This window comes from Camelus bactrianus, chromosome 16 (genome assembly GCF_048773025.1).
Source record: "Camelus bactrianus isolate YW-2024 breed Bactrian camel chromosome 16, ASM4877302v1, whole genome shotgun sequence".
Lineage (NCBI taxonomy): Eukaryota > Metazoa > Chordata > Mammalia > Artiodactyla > Camelidae > Camelus > Camelus bactrianus.
This window is the reverse complement of record NC_133554.1, coordinates 58938182-58954608: the sequence shown is the minus strand read 5'-3', so window position 1 is coordinate 58954608 and position 16427 is coordinate 58938182. Positions and strand designations below refer to the sequence as shown.

The following is a 16427-nucleotide window of genomic DNA, read 5'->3' as shown; positions in this document are numbered from 1 at the left end:
GGGCAAGAGTCTGTGGACGAGGGCTGCCCACGTGCCCATTCTCATTACTCCCTGTGTTGGTCAGGAACGTAGCGTGTGAGAGCCCATTGCTTCCACAAACTCCCCAGCGCTTGAACACTGTCAGACTTTTTACCGTGAGCCTTTCCGGTGGCAGTGAAGTGGTATCTCGTTGAGGTTTAAGTGTTTATTTCCCTGATGACTAATGAGGCTGACCAATTTTTCACCTACATACATGCCCATTAAAAACATTGGTTTGTCTCTTTTTGGATAGATGTGTAGAGTTCTTTATCTCTTCTGGACACAAGGCTTTGGTTGGCTAAGTCCCTCTCCATCAGGACGCGCTGGTGTAGGGAGTGAGCGTGGCTTCCCGTCTTACTCTCCAAATGGCATCTTGACAATATCTTGAGATTCTCTTCTGTTTAACTCTAGAAGCTTTTTTTGGTTTTACTTTTCCCATTGTGGGCTCTGACCCATTTTTAATGAGTTTTTGTCCGTGGTGTGGTATAGGAACTGAGGGTCATTTTCCCCCATCAACATGCAACCGAAGCGGCACCGTGGATGCCGGGCCCACAACTTCCCCTGCACTGTGGTGGCTTCTGTTGTAAACCAGTTGGTTCGAGGGAGGGGTCTCGTTCCGGACCCTCTCTCCTGTTCCGTTGGGCTGTTTGCTTATTTTTGTGCCACTCAGCCGGAATCTTTTGCTCTATCCTCGGTGAGCCCACCCACTGGCTGGGGCAGAGAGGCCCCCGGGATGAGGCTGCAGGGCTGGCTGGAGGGTTTCTTGTGGACTCCCAGGCCCGAGAGTGTCCACTCAGCTGGCTTTCCCCCTCTCCTGCCCTGAACAGAGCCACCCAGCCAGCAGTCTCAGCAGGACAGAGTTCCCAGGCCAGCAGGTGGGCCCCGGGCCTGAGACCCAGCTGCAGCTCCCAGGCAGGGGCCCAACCTCAGGCCAGTGGCTGCCTCCCCCAGGACAGGGGGGAAGCTCTGAGAGTTGGGGCAGTTGTCAAGGTCAGTCCCACCCGCCCCTCTAGAGTCCTCACGGCCCACACTCTTGTTCAGACACCACGCAGTCATCCAGGACCCCGCGAGGGCCTCGCATGTGTGCACAGGGAACTGGACACTGGAGCTTACACGGCGGGGGGACAGGATGGGCAGACAGAGCAGAGATGACACAAATAGGTCAATTATAGAGCATGCTCGAAGGGCGGCTGGAGGGATGTTGCAATTGTAGACGGGGCGGCCAAGATGACATCTGAGCAAAGCGAAGGAGGAGATGAGGGAGTAGGTCGTGCAGGTTTGGGCTGGGGGCACAGGAGCATTTCAGGCTGAGGGGCTGACCGGTGCAAAGGCCCCGGAGCTTCTGGAAAGGAAAGGAGGCCAGTGGGCCTGCAGCTGGGGGCAGGAGGGAAGAGATGTGGTGCTCGGCCCAGGGAAGGCACAGAGCAGGGGGAGGGCCAGAGCTGGACTTTGGATGAATTTTGAAGCTCAGAGCCGCGGGGATTTGCTGTGGGTGGGAGGAGCAGAGTCAAGGATGACGGCAGTCTTGGGGCTCAGCCTGCGGCGATGGGGGAGCCCTTTACTGAGATGAGGTGCCAAGTACCAGCAGGCTTCAGGGAGGCTCAGGGGCTGGGGTATCTGTCTGCTCAGCATAGTGGGGCTTGTCAGGCAGCTGGGTCAGTCTGGGGCACGTAAGAGCCACCTGCCGGCTTGCAGACCTGGACCCCAGAGTCCAGGCGTCACTGGAACAGAAAGCAGAGGCATGGATGAGGTCAGTGCGAGGGTGCGGGGGGACCGGAGAGGCAGGAGAGCTGCCAGGCAGAGTGGGTCCTGGAAGCCTGGAGAAGGAAGGTCCCGCCAGGCCAGCATCATCTCCTGAGTCAACCAAGAGGAGGGCTGAGCTCAGACCCTTGGATCTGGTGCAGTGGAGGCGACTGGCCTCCCGGACAGGTCCCTGTTTCACTCCCGTTCCCCTCCCAGGCTAAGTACCAGCGCACAGGACTGACTCCTCCCCACCACAGCGTGCGCCCCGGGGCCCCCTCCCTGGCCTGGTGACCCCTTGGGAAGACTTGAGCTCCCTACAAGTCCCTTTTACTAGAACCATCTTGTTCAGTTCCCCCACTTAAGGCTGGTCCTAACCCCAAGAGCCCAGTGCCCATTCTGGGGATGTGGAAACAGCCCAGAGAGGCCTTCACTCCACCCTGAAGGACGGGACTGGGATGATTGAAGGGGCTGGGCAGTCAGGGGCCCGAGAGGGCAGGACATGGAGTGGGGGGAGCGAGCAGGCTGCTTCCGCCAAGGGATTATGACCCTGGGTCCTGATGGGTGATGTCACGGGTCAGACACTCCGGTCCCAGCTGCGGGAGAGCAGGGGGTGGGGCTCGGGGCCACCTGAGAGCCTTCGGCCTCTCTGTCCAGACCTCCCCCTCCCCTAGATACCCTCCTTACCCCACCTGAGGCTGCCTGCTCAGCCTGGGGGTGGAGAGCTGTCCCTGGGCCTACGGCCCTGGCCTCTCCACCCACCCCAGCACACTTTGATCCATCGCCCCCAGCCCACTGACAGAGCTTTGTGCCTGAAGCTGGGTCAGGGCTGAGACCCTGGGTTGCCCCTCTCTCCCAGCCCCCTCAGGCTCCACACCTTTGCAGGTCAGGCGGCAGGTCCACGGGCCAGCCACCGGCAGAGCTGGGGGTCCCATAGGGCTGGACAGGCTGTCTGCTCGTTCCTCCCCAGGCTGTCTTGGGCAAAGTCTGACACAGGACTGACTCCACCTCGCGGGCAGCCACCAGGGCCCTCGTGGACAAGGGCCTCTGCCCACCTGCAGGCGAGGAGCAGAGGTTACCCGGCCCCCACTCCGTGTGGCAGACAGACCCGGGGGCTGCCTGATCCCAAACGAGGCACCCTCTGGCCCCGAGGCTGTGTGACCTCCTCATGTGACCTGCGGGCCAGCCAGGGTGGCCTGGGCCAGAGGAAAGGGGCACTGGGAGGGCAACCAGGGCACCCAGGTGCCCACGTATCTGGTGTTCAGGTGCCCGGGTGCCAAGGGCCAGTCCCCCTCCCGTGGCTATGCACCCACATTCTCCAGTCCCCTGGTCGGTCCCTTCTGGTTCTCATTTGCATCCTATTACCACATGAGGTCATCCTGGGCTTAGGTTAGGTTCCAAATCCCATGACAGTTATCCTTATAATGAGAGAAAGGCAGAAGGAGATTTGAGACCCAGACACGCAGGGAGGCCACGTGAGGAGAAGGCAGACTTGGGGTGATGTGACCACAAGCCAAGGGGTGCCTGGGCCACCAGGAGCTGGAAGAGGCAGGAAAGATTCTTCCCCTGAGGACTTCGGGGGGAGCATTTTCTGGCCGACACCTTGATCTCAGCCTTCCGGCCTCCAGCGCTGGGAGATGAATTCCTGTTGCTTAAAGTCACCAAGTTTGTGGAAGTTTGTAGTGGAAGTCCTGGGAAAATAATATGATACTTTAAGAAAAAATTCAAAAGGCAGAAGAGATGATAAAGTGAATGGATACTCCCGGCACTCAGCCGTCCCCCTGTGATGGCGTCGGCGCGTGTGCAGGGAGAGTGGCCTGTGCTCACAAATCGGAGCACCCCGTGGGCCGTCACCCACGCACTGTTAACCTGCCCTCCCCGCCGGGCACTCAGCCCCAGTCCAGCCTTAGGGGCCGTGAATGTCCTGTCCTCTTCGGGGCTCCCGGTGGGAAAATCCCTGGAAGCAGGTTCGCTGGTTAAGAGCACTCAGGTTTTGGGGACAAATATCGCTAAATGACTCTCAGAAGGTGGCCCCAATTCTCAGTCTCTCCAGCAAGCATGGAGGGTACCTGGCCACTTCCTAGGAAGGTTTGGAGCCTGGGGGTCTCTGAGCATGGGGGTGGGGGTGGGGGTATGAGCTGTGGGTCCCTGGTGTGTGGACGTGGCCAGGGATCGGACCCAGCTGAACCGCCAAGCCTGGGGCCCACACGAGAGCTCAGGGCCATGTGGTGGGGATGGGCGCTCCCGCTTGCCACCTCCCCAGGCAGGATGATGGACGGACGTGCAATTAACCTGCCTGTGGTTATGTTGGCAACAGAACTGGAACAGGAAGTTAGTGTTATAAACCAGGGCCTTTCAAGTTATGATGAAGTCATCAAACAAATGAACCCGTGAGCACAGAGGGCAGGCGTCTCGAAGCACCGGGGGTGAGGAGAGGAGAGCCCCAGCCCTTCCCAGTCTGGCCCGGACAACCGTGCAGGGTGCGGGGCCTGGGGCTGGTCCCAGTGCCCCTACTGGCAGTGGTCGCTCTCGCTCTCCGGGCCTCCGTTTCCCCATCTCTCCGGGTAGAGCCCCCAAGCCCCGCCCAGTGCCTCAGTGTCATCTGCCCTCCTTCCTGAACTCCAGAGGCTGCTAACACCTGAACATATTCACTGCCCAGCCCGCACATGAGAGCAAGTTCCGGAAGCCCCACTCTCGCCAGGGGCTGGCCCTTTGGAGAACACCCCTGCCTGACCTCCGGATACGCGGCCCCTAACAGGCCTGAGCAACTGCCATCTTTCCTCTCGGAGAATGCGCTCATCAGGCTGGGCTGTCTTGTAAGTTCTAGGGTTTTAGGGAAACCTCGGGATGGGCTTCAGCATAGCCCTGATGGCACGACAGAGCCTGAATGGCAAAGGGAGGGGGACACGTCAGCCATCCAAGTGGGGGACCTGAGGTCCAGCCCTCATGTCATAGGTGGGGATCTGAGCTGGGGAGGGTCTGGCTCTTGGCCCACGATGCTCAGCTGTCACATCTGGGGGCAGAGCCAGGTGTGAGGGAACCGGCCAGTCCCCTGGGCCAGCACGGTGCCCACCATTCCCCTAGTCCAGGAAGAACCTCTCTGGCCTGTGCCAGCCTGTCCAGACCCCGGACCTCAGGCCTCTGCAAGCTGAGGCTGGAAGAACCAAGACAGAGCTTCCCGCCTGGGGTTTGGGGCTCAAGGCTGCTGTGGTGTGGAGGGTCCCCAAGTCAGCACTGACCCCCAGCTGTAGGTAGAGTGATGGACGTTGTCCTGGACGGGGCTCCACACCCTGCCCGCCGTGCCCACAGCCCACCCCACTTGTCTCCAGCGCTCGGGGTGGCCGCTGCCCGTGGTCCCCCCCTGCTCCTCACACAGCCCTGCCCCGAGGCCACCCCCTCTGTCCCCTGGTTCCAGGCCCTCCTCCCACTGACTTGGGACACCAAGCCCAGGGGTCCTGGGAGACTGTGCAGCAGTGAACCCCTGGGCTTGCCACAAACGCAGCTTCCACCCTGCTGTGGGCTGCCTTGTTGGGGTCCTAACGCCCCACACCTGTGAACGGGAACTTGTTTGGAAATAGAGCCTTTGCAGATGTGATCGAGTTAAGATTAATTAACCCGCCTGTGGTTACGCTGGCAACTGAACCAGAGCAGGAAGTTAGCGTTATAAACCAGGGCCCTAATCCAATGACTGGTGTCCTTACGGGAAGAGGAAATTTTGCAGACAGACACACAGAGGGCAGAAGTCCCGTGGTGATGGAGCAGAGACTGGAGTGAGGCGGCCACAAGCCGAGGGGCCAAGGGCGTCAGCAGCCACCAGGGCCGGAAAAGGCATGGAACAGCTTCTCCTTCGCAGCCTCCAGAAGGGACCGTCCCTGCTGACGTCTCGATTCTGGACTTCTGGCCTCCAGACTGGGAGAGACTAGATTCCTGTGGTCCTAAACCACCCAGTGTGCAGTAATTTGTTTCAGCAGGTGTTGAAAAGCAATGCACTCCCCTCTGCTTTGCTCTTGTCTTCTTTTTTCTTCTCCACTCCTTTTATTTGGGGCCAAGGAACCAGGCTAGTCAGGCATGTGGTTGGGCAGGGCAGTCAAGCAGCTGGTGTCTTGAAGATCAGAGGTCAGGCTTCTCACCTTTGAGGAAGAGAGTGTCCAATATGGAAAGGACGAAGCCTCGAATCAGTTCTGTGGAGCTGAGCTGCAATTGCGGTATTGGAGTGAACTCATTTTTTTTTTAATTTTTTTTTTTTGATATTTTATTAAGTTTATTTATTCATTTATAGACGAGGTACTGGGGCTCGAACCCAGGGCCGTGTGCATGCTAAGCATGTGCTCTACCACTTGAGCTACACCCACCCCTGTGAACTCGTGCCTTTTAATCTAGAAATAGATGTCGGGGTGTGTGTGTGTGTGTGTTTCTTTGCTCTGTCTGCCGAAAGGGCCCAGAGACAACAAGGTGACTGCAGCAATGAGCGCACCTAGTGCCCAGACCTTGGTATCTAAATTCCATTCTCCACTAGGAGGAAGAGAGCTTTTGGAGAAATGGCTGATTCCAGGGCTGGAGCAGGAATGCTCCAAATGGAATGCCTCGTGTCGGCGGGAGGTGAGGAAGCACGCAGAGACTGACCGGGGTGTCAAATGGTAGGAAGCAGCGTGAAGGGGCTCCCGCCGCCCAAATCCAGAGCAACTTCTGCAACAGAATAAAGATGGTAATGGACTGTTATCTTTCTTTATGATATAAATAAGTCATGATATAAATAAATGGATGAATCCATAAATGGGAGAGAAAGCTGGCTCTTAAACGCGGAAGGAATAATGGAATTAGCAAACTTCCATTTGCCAATCAGCACGTTAATAATTGATTTAGGGAGAATCAACGACAGAGGCTCAAACTGCCGGTGAAAGGCTGATGGGAAACAGGAGATTTCCTCAGACTCCACATGCCTCCGCGCCGAGCGCTCACTATTATCCCTTACTTACCAGTGGGTCCAGGCGCTCGTTAATCAGCTTTACAGTGGAGACACCTGGCAGAAGTGACCTTACCTGCGGGGTGAACGTCGCTACCACCAGCACGGGGACAGCAGACGCCGTGCACCTCCAGGCAGCTCGCATGGAGAAGCGCACAGCATCACTTCTGAAACGGTCCTGCCAAAAGTGCAGACGCGGGATCTAGAAACCAGCCCAACCCCAGGGATGTCGTTCAAACTCACTTCCAAAACATCACGGTCATGAAATACAAAGAAAGACCAGTCTTAAAATTTTTTTTTTTTTGGATCACACTTGAAACTAGATTTTTCAAAAGTGATCTTGTCTTCCTACCACCTGGACTGCCTTCTCAGTGGACAGTGACATTCAGGGTCCCAACTCAGGGTTTACGTGGTCTTGGGACCGGGCCGGTGAGCCTGGAAACCCCACTGTCGGCTAGCTTTACCATCTTGAGGGAGCCCTCCACTTTCCAGCCTCAGTTTCCCCACCTGCCACACAGGTTTTGCTGGCTCTGCCTTCCTCCCTGAATTCTGAGGTGCTGACTGCGACCATCAGACCAAAGCGTGGAACGAAAGCTTTCTTGAGCCTAAGCAAGAAAGCCACAAAGAAAGACTTGGATTCCAAAATTAAGTAGACTAAGGAAACATGACAACAGTCCACCGTGTGATCCCGGATTGGCTTCTGGACCTGGACAAGGCACTGTTGGGGCGATCTGGGAGAACCTCTGCTGGGTCTGTGAGTGAAGGGTATCGCCTTCCTCCACCAACGTCCTGATTTTGATCGTTACATGGGTGCTTCTTTCGGGAACTACACAGGCCAGGGTTTACGGATAACGGGCACCCTGTCTGTAACTTGCTCTCAAATGGCTCCAAAAATTAAAAACAAAAAGTAGGATCAGAAAACATAGTAAAATGTTAATACTTAGGGAATCTGGGCGAGCAGAACCCAGGAGCTCTTTTTCAACGTCTGTACACTGGAAATTATTCAGAAGCAAAAAGTTAAAGAAAACAAACCGCAAACCCACCCCGCTCACAGGATGAAAAGATAAGCAGCAGACAGGGTAAGGGGGGGAGAGGTCTGTCAGCCGCAGATCCAACCAAGGACTAGGATCTAAACTATGCAAAGAATTCTTAGAGCTCAGCAGTTAAAAAAAAAAAAAAAGCAAACAATTAAATTAGAAAATGAGTAAAAGACATGAGGAGGCGTTCCCTGAAGAGGCCACACAGACAGACGGCCGCTGCGCACAGGAGGAGGAGATCCATGTTGGGCCCGTCAGGGATGCAAATTAAAACCCCGGGGTGACATGGGAGCCCACCTATCAGAACGGCTAAAATGAAAAACAGCCACAAAAGTAAATGCTGGTGAGGATGTGGGGAAACCGTGTCACACATGCGTTACTGGTAGGAACGTGATGCGTTCAGCCCTCCTGGAAAACAGTCTGGCTGCTTCTTTAAAAACTAAACATGCAACTACCTCAAGCCCTGCAGTTGTACTTCCTCAGCCTTTATCCCAGAGAAATAAAGACTTCGGTTCATCTTGTAGTAACTTACTGTGAAAAAGAATATGCAAACGAATGTATGTGTGTTCCTGCATGACTGAAGCACGGTGCTGTGCACCAGAAATTGGCACAACACTGTAAACTGACTGTGCTTCAATTTAAAAACAAAATATGTATAAAGACAGGTTCACATACAGAATCCTGAAGCTGAGCAGCTTTATTTGTAAGGCCAAAGATGGGGAACAACCCAAATGACCTTCCAGGGCCGATGGCTGAACAAACGAATCCGTCCACACCAAAGAGGAAGAGGAAGAGCTGCTCACGGCAGCCCGGATGAACCTCCAGGAAGTTGTGCTCAGTGAAAGAAGCCGGTCCCAAAGGTCACATGCTGTAGGGCCCATTTATACAGGATCCGTGAAAAGGACAAAACTGTAGAAACAGAGGAGAGGACGGTGGGGGCAGGGGGCTAAGGCGGGGGGAGCGGGCAGGGGGAGTTGCCATAAAAAGGCAACTGCAGGCATCCTTGTGGTGATGGAATGTTCTGGATCTTGACTGTATCGATGCCAAAATCCTGGTTGTGATATTGTAGTGTGATTTTGCAAGACGTTAACCATGGGAGGAAACTGGGTGAAGGGTGCGTTAGCCCTCTCTGTTATTTCTGACAACTACGTATGAGTCTAGAATTATTTTGAAATAAAAAGCTTAACAAAAACATTCTGATTTTTTTGGTTTGTATATAAAACGTTTCTATATAATATAATATGATATATAATGTGATTTTGTATAATTGCTAAATGTATGTTGCTGTATTTATTCCATACATTTGCATACTCTTAAACAAAATTTAAAATATTTAGGAAAAAAGGCCAGATCCCCTGTCCTCCAGAGCCTCTAAACTGGAGTCTTCAATGGTCTGGACTCTGTATATCAGCAAGTTCCCAAGTTGATTCTGATTCTCGTTCAGACTGAGACCCGCAAGATCTCCAGGGTCAGCAGAGAAGTGTCTTCTGAAGTCCTCAGCCTCCCCCAGGCCACAGGCCACCATTCCAGTCCACTCATGCTATTCGAGAAAGTGCTGTGAGCAGGCACTGGGCTAAAGCTGGGTACAGAAAGCCAGCCCGCAGCTCACAGGCAAGGCCCGCAGCCAGGGACCAACGCCCCTCTGTCCCCGCCTCCGTGTGCCCCCCACCTCTCACGGACCCCCCAGGGCTGCTCTGTGCTCTTCACAACCGCTCAGCAACCCGCCCTACCTCGCCAGGCTCGGGGGTCCTCCCCTCGGGCACTCGTCTCCCAGCACCGCCTGAGGGCTGACGCGGCCATGCCGACCATGCCCGCCCGCACTGGAAAGCGTCATTCCTCTGGGAACCCACATCAGAAGCACAGAGGGAGCGTATTGTGTGAGCTTTCCGGATCCCACCCCAAATTCACAGACCAAATTTTAAACGTATTTTAAATGAACTCTCCTGAGGATCCTCCTGCACGTGGACACCAGCCCAGCAGTCAGACTCTCACTTCCTGGAATTTCGACTCTTGTGCAGTGACTGACAGTTGGGCATGTGGTGGTGTGAAAAAAAACAACAAACACGCTTACCAGTTCTCTGATGCCCCCTCGAGTCAGGGCTGCCTCTGGCCACAGCCTCGGCTCATCCAGCAGAGCCTCAATGCTTCTCTCCGCGTCTCTCGGGATGGCAGCCTCTGGAGCCCCCAGCTGTGATGCAGGGAGTCCGACGGCCTGAGGCCGCCACACTGTGAGCAAGCCCAGGCCACGCGGAGAGACCACAGGTAGTTACCACGAGCCCAGTTGAGGTCCACAGGCATCAACCACCAGGCGTGGGAGCTAAAGTGTTTCCAGATGATTGCAGCCCCCAGGCTCTTCAAGTCACCCCCAGATTCCTGGTCTCCCTGGAAGACAAAGGGTGTGATGTGACCTAGTCCTGGCCAAGGAGACGCAGACAGAAACCTCTGAGGAATTCTCTTCCTAAAAACGAAGGAGCAGCTGTGTGCAGATAAGGCTTAGGCTTTACCCCTTGGCCCTTCCCCCTTCATTTCTTGAAGCAGGACATATCTGGAGGCACAGCAGCCATCTTGCAACCATGAGGACAAAAGCCAGATGCCACCCGACGCCAGATTCTGTATCTCTGATGAGCTCCTCCGACAGCTGGATCTATCCTGGACTCCGATCTTCCTGCTTGAGACACACAAACTCTGCCTGGGCTGCCCACAATGTGTTGTCTAGTCTTTGCAACCGAAGTTACAGAACAGCTCCTACACCCAGCGTATCTCTGTGATGGCTGCAAATGAAAGAGTGGGGTGTTTTTTTTTGGGGGGGGGTCTCTTTCAATGCTTTCTGCCTTGAATTCTTTTTGTCTTTTATTAATACTACTACATCTGCTCTTTTTTTGTTAGCATTTGTCTGATATAGTATGTTTTTTGTCATCCTACAAATTTTGCTTGCTTTTTGTTGTGGTAAAATATACATAGGAAATTTGTGTTGTAGCCATTTTTAAGTATAGGATGCAGTGACATTCGGAACGTTCACAGTGTTGTGCAACCATCACCACTGATACAACATTTAAAAACTCTAGTGGGGGAGGGCATAGCTCAGTGGTAGAGCTCATGCTTAGTACACATGAGGTCCTGGGTTCAATCCCCAGCACCTCCTCCAAGAATAAATAAACAAGTAAAGCTAATTATCTCCCCCGACTAGATAAATAAATAAAGCAACCTCTGTACTGAAGCGCAACACACACACAGAAAAATGCAGCTACGTTCAATGAGCAGCCCAACAGATTCTCAAATAACGAACACACTTGTGCAACCAGCACCCAGATCAAGAAACAGAAGGTTCACCTGGTGTCCCCTCCCCACCCCTTTTCTGTGTTTCTGCAGGGTTTACTGCTGGGGGGGCGTGCAGGTAGCAGAAACTCTGCCTCAAACTGGCATCAACGCTAATGAAGTCGAACGTTTTGCAGGGCAGCGCTGGCGGACACAGAGATCCAGCAGTGTCTCCCAGAGCCAGGGTCCTGCTCAGGGCCTCAGGATGCTGGGGAGGGGGCGGTTCTGCCCTCAGGCTGGGCGAGGTGCCTGGAGTTGCCGGCTTCCTGCCCAGACCCAACAGGATCCAACAGGATTCAGGCAAGTCCAGAATAAAATTCAGGATCTTGTCCTAGAGTCCCACCCGTCCCACTGCAGGTGCCGTGCAGAACTGGCCCCGTGCCACCCAGCTCGGCTCTGGCTTCAGCAGCAGAGTCATCATGATGGGCCTGGGTACCTCTTGGCACCTAGAACCCTTTTTAAAAAATTTTAATTGAAATGTAGTTGATTTACAATGTTAGTTTCAGGTGTACAGCAAAGTGATTCAGTCATACACATAGATAGATAGGTAGGTAGGTAGATAGGTAGATAGGTAGGTAGGTAGGTAGATAGGTAGATAGTAGGTAGGTAGGTAAGTAGATAGATAGATAGATATTTTTTCTTTTCAGATTCTTTTCCATTACATGTTATTATAAGACATTGAATATAGTCCCCGGTGCTCTACAGTAGGTCCTTGTTGTTTACCTATTTTATATACAGTAGTGTGTGTCTGTTAATTGCGGACCCCTTCTTAGCGTAAGGTTTCTTAGATACACAGTGTTATGAAGGAGACCAATGACATGACAGTACGATAGCCGAACTCTGTATACGACCTGTGTATGTTCTGCATATGTGTATTACCACATCACAAAAATCATGGTGTTTGTGCTTCCTCATTAACATGTTAAATAAGGACCCAAATTTTGAAGTCCTGATGAACAGAAACAGTATTTCAGGATACCTACAATAACTGCAGAGTGACTGGAAAATACCAGTGAAGTCATAACCGAAGGAAATGCCAAATTGCAGTGAGAGACCGGAGAAAAGACAGGCGTGATGACACAGTGTCATCTCAGCTTCCGGACCCCGATCCCGTCCACGGGCCCAGCTTAGGGACCCCTGGCCGAACCGGCCGCGGTTGGGGCTCAGCCTCGTTGGCGGCACCTGTCTGGATGTTGAATTTTCGCCTATCCCAAGTGCCTCTGTCTTTTAATGCAAGACTGTAACTCATCAGCACTGACGGCGATGACCCACGTACTTAAACCTAGTCCTGGGGTCTGACTGCAGAGTCTCTTTACCTGTTTCCTCCTGGTCTTCCCACCCGCCACCCGCCCCTGCTTCCTGCTTTTGTCAGAAAAGTCAAGATGTCCTTGTGCAAATTTTTTCTTCTAGCGGTTTGGAAGTTTTACTTCCTATTTCTATTTATCCAGCAGTTACTTACATTTTTCTAACATGCGCATCTGAACCTAGCTTTCCCCACCCACATCCAGAGTTAAGCAAATACCTCGGTCGTCCCTACGAACGAGACACACCACTTTCCAGTTTTACTTCCCTCCTCTCCTCTCCTCGGCCCGGGATGAGATCACCCGGATTTTCCTCCCAGACTGCTGAGAGTATTTTCCAGCCTGTGTCCCCTGATAAAAATAGTTTCGCTGGCTCCCTGTAGCCCATGTCTTCCTCTTGGATGCGTTTTCCATTTTGCTACAGTATATAAGCTAGTAATTATTTTGGATGGTATTCGTTGGAAAGAAACTCTCCTCACACTTGGCACGACCCCCAAAAGTGTTTGTTTTCCCTTCCAGGCGAATGGCTGTTCGGCCCGGTGGAGAATCACAGGTTCACGTCGTGTTCCCTGCGAACTGTGAGGGTGCCCCTCCGCTGTCTGGACCCAACGCTGCTGACGTCTGATGGCAGGCTTAGCCCTTTCTTTCCTTTTTTTTTTTTTTTTTTTTTTTGAGGTAACTTTTTTTCCCCACTGGGAGCTTTTCTTTGATCCCTTTCAACTCTGTGTGCTAAAGTGTCCTCTCCCGCCCAGGGCTGTTCCCCTGTATTCTCTCCTGAAGCTTCCTTTCCTCTGCCTCTGTCCTTTGCAATTCCTTTTCACAACTGAATGCAAAAAACTGTGGGCTTATGTTGCATGTTCCTTCTCCCCTCCCTTTTTTTTTAATAGAGGTACTAGGGATTGAACCCAGGACCATGCGCTCTGCCACTGAGCCAGACCCCGCCCCCAAGTCCCATGTTTCTTAATTTTTCCTTCCTACGTTATAACTTCTGGTCTCTGACTGTGTTCTGGAGCATTCTTCAGTTGACTTTTGGAAAGTACCTCTTCAAACTTACTTTCATTTTTTTTCACTCACATTCTGGCTCTTTCCTGTCACCTCCCTAGTTTTCCCAAGTGTTTAGCCGGGGCATAACAAGGGAAGCGTGTTGTTATTTCCAGCTGGCCATATCCGTTTCCCTGCCATCCACAAGCCAACCACTAAAGCTAACACCACATATTTTAGGGTTTGGTCACACCAGCTCCCTGGGCACCCATTTCTGTTTTAGTTAGGCTGGGCGTATTAGTCAGCTGTTGCCACAGCAATGCTGCATAACAAACCACTCCAAGGTTCCATGGCTTAAACATCACTGACGCTCACCATCACTGCTCTGAGAGTGGATGTGGGGCACGTTCTGGTCTGCTCCGGGGCTCCTTCACCCTCCTTGGACGGGTGGCTTCCCATGAGCGTGTGGTCTGCTCCCCACTCCTCCAGGAATACTGTCTTCCCATGGATGAGGCCGACCAAGTGGGCATATGCTGAGCCTCTTCTCACCTCACTTCTGCCAACAACCCACTGGCCCAAGGGAGTCACACTGCCAAGCCCGAAGTCAGGGTGGAGAAGTATGTGCCACCTGGAGGCCATGGCAAGGAGGGAGATGTGAAATTCTACTGCAGGGGAGAGAACTGGAATCAGTGACTCAACCAAGCACAGTTCAGTTAAATTGCTCCAACGTCCAGACCCTTTGTTTCAGGTGGAACAGCCCCAACAACAGGGCAGCGGACTTCTCTCTGTACAGCACATGGCAAGGGCTCCAGTTTGACTATGGTCTCAACTCCTGTAGCTGTTCAAGAGTCCTGGCTGCAGGATGGTGACTGGCCATCCTCAACACACAGATTCCTGAGTCACTAGGGTTGTCACCGTCCAGGCCCAAATGCTTTGTCCAGGCACAGGAGAGGTGCCAGTCACACCCACTGACATTCAGCTCACACAGCCACACCTACTTGCTAGGGAATTTGGGAGAAGGGGGTGGAAGTGCAATCTTGGCCCTGCCTCGGGTGAAGTCCTTCTTGTGTGGTGCCTGGTGCTGCTTCCTGTTCATATGCAAGGGTCCCTGTTTGTCAGTAGTCAGTGGTCTCCAGACTGTGTGGAGGGTCCAGCTGGCTGCCAGGGGCCTCAGTGACCACTCTGGGGACATGAGACTCCCTGTTCTGTTAGGTGTTACCAACAGGATCCTTTTCTGTCCACCGCCTGCTGCTTTGCACAGCCAGGGGTGGGGCTTACCACAGATACCCCTGTGGGTCACCCCGATGGTTCCCTAGACCCCTCGGTTGCTGCCTCTGTGCCACCGTCACCTGCCAGCAGTTGCTCCCCTCCAGCCAGAGCAACAGCCCCCGACCCCCAGGATTCCTGGCCCACAAGGGTGCCCTTCATGTTCTCCTGGTTATAGTGGATTTTTAAATTTTTCTGTCATTTCCAGGCATGGAAGATGGGGACGTATGCTGTTAGGAGTGTCTGGACCACCATCTCGATTCTCTTCGAGGCACCTAAAGCCCTTCAGTTCTCAGTCCTTAGGTGCTTAGTCCCCGAGAGCAGAATTTCCTAGGACCTGTCGGTGGGGACTGCCTGCCGCCTCCTGGTTCCTACTGGCCCCCGGGGGCCTGGCTCAGGATCCCTGTCACTCTTGGAGGGGGGAACTCCAAGGTGGAGCCTTGGAGGTCACTGTCTAGTGGCTTTAGCAATGGGAAATTGGATTGTGACTTTGGTAGCAGCAGCTCTCGTGATGTGGGGACCGAGAATCCTCGGGCCAAACCGGAAGGTCTCAGGACGTTTGTGACATGGCACCCGGCTCATGTAGGGTCAGCGAGCCCCTGGACGGACAGGACCCTGCAGGGAAGCCCCTTCCTGGAAGGTCTCTACGCCCCGTGCTTTCAAAAAGAACCATCGCTGGTTGTTCCGCTCTGGTTTCTACTCTACCTGTGATTAAATTTTGAGCTGAGGTTTAGAAACCAAGGAAAGTTTGGAAGCCACCCTCCCTTGAGGACTGCAGCTGACCACATCATGTGGCTCCCCCTCTCATAGAATAAGACAGACCCTGTCTGCTGCTTTCAAGGAAGGTGCAGGACTGGAGCCGGCACAAATTCTCCTCCAGAAGCAAGGCAGCCTGCTTTCTGTGTTTCCATTAAGGAAAAGATGGGAACTAGCAATTTGGCGTCCCCAAGGCGGTTTATCACCTCCCCCCTCTCCCAAGAGGCAGCAGGGAAGCAATACAAGTGTCAGAATCCTTCTCATCCCCACAGGGTTCAAGTGAGGGCACTGGCAGAGCCCCTCGCCTTGATCCCCTCCTGCAGGTAAGCTAGGAAGAACCCTGCCTCTGGGCAGGGTTCTAAGAGTAGCAGGCGGTGCAACCCTGGCTGGCTGCGGAAGCTCCCGATCTGAGTCCCTCGGCGCCGGCTTTTCCTCTTCAGTCTGACCTAGCCCAGGGGGTCTAGGGGCCACTTCTCATTCGAGGTGCTCCTGAGGTAGCCACCAGGCAAGCACTGCCGCCCGGACTGGCCCCTGGGCCCCAACGCCATCCCATGGGAACTAGCTAGGGGCTGGGGGCGCCCCTGAGCAGCAAGCAACCCCCTCCGGGGCTCCGGGAGGCTCTCAGAGCACCCTCCTTTCTCTTCCGGTGCTGCATTTCTCTGCAAGTCCCAGAGAGATGCGACAGGCGGTTCTTAACCAAATCCCCTGGGCCCCCGAGGTCGCCACGCGGTGTCACCCCCACCCCCTCCCCACTCCGGGAAGCTTTTCTGGACAGCGGAGGGCAGATTCGGAGAAGAGCTCAGGCGGCTGGGGCGGGGAGCCACACGCTTCTGGGGCACGGGCGCAGGCCCGCCAGACGCCGCTCTGCAGCGCAGGATCCCCGTGCCGCGGCACCTCCCCTCCCGGCCCGCCCGGCCCGCCGATTGGCCCAGACGCGCACCGCCCGCGTCTCCGCGCGATCCCATTGGTTCGCGCCCGTGGCCTAGACAAAGGGAGCGGCGGCGGAGGGCGGCTATTGGGCCGGGCGCCGGCTGGCAGGGGGAGGTGGGA

The 16427-nt window shown here is 54.2% G+C and overlaps 1 long non-coding RNA gene across 2 annotated transcripts; it reads right to left on the bottom strand.

The window, feature by feature from the left end:
• Nucleotides 1-6307: 6307 nt before the first annotated feature.
• On the bottom strand, nt 6308-16427 carry LOC123615594 (uncharacterized). 2 transcript variants are annotated; one of them, XR_012499690.1, is made up of 5 exons: nt 15444-16427; nt 13731-13983; nt 9830-10140; nt 6798-6899; nt 6308-6444 (listed from the first exon to the last, which is right to left on the bottom strand). It is a non-coding gene; the product is annotated as an uncharacterized LOC123615594 (long non-coding RNA). The 2 variants fall into 2 exon arrangements; XR_006723243.2 differs by lacking the exons at nt 9830-10140; nt 13731-13983; nt 15444-16427 and adding an exon at nt 9489-9628.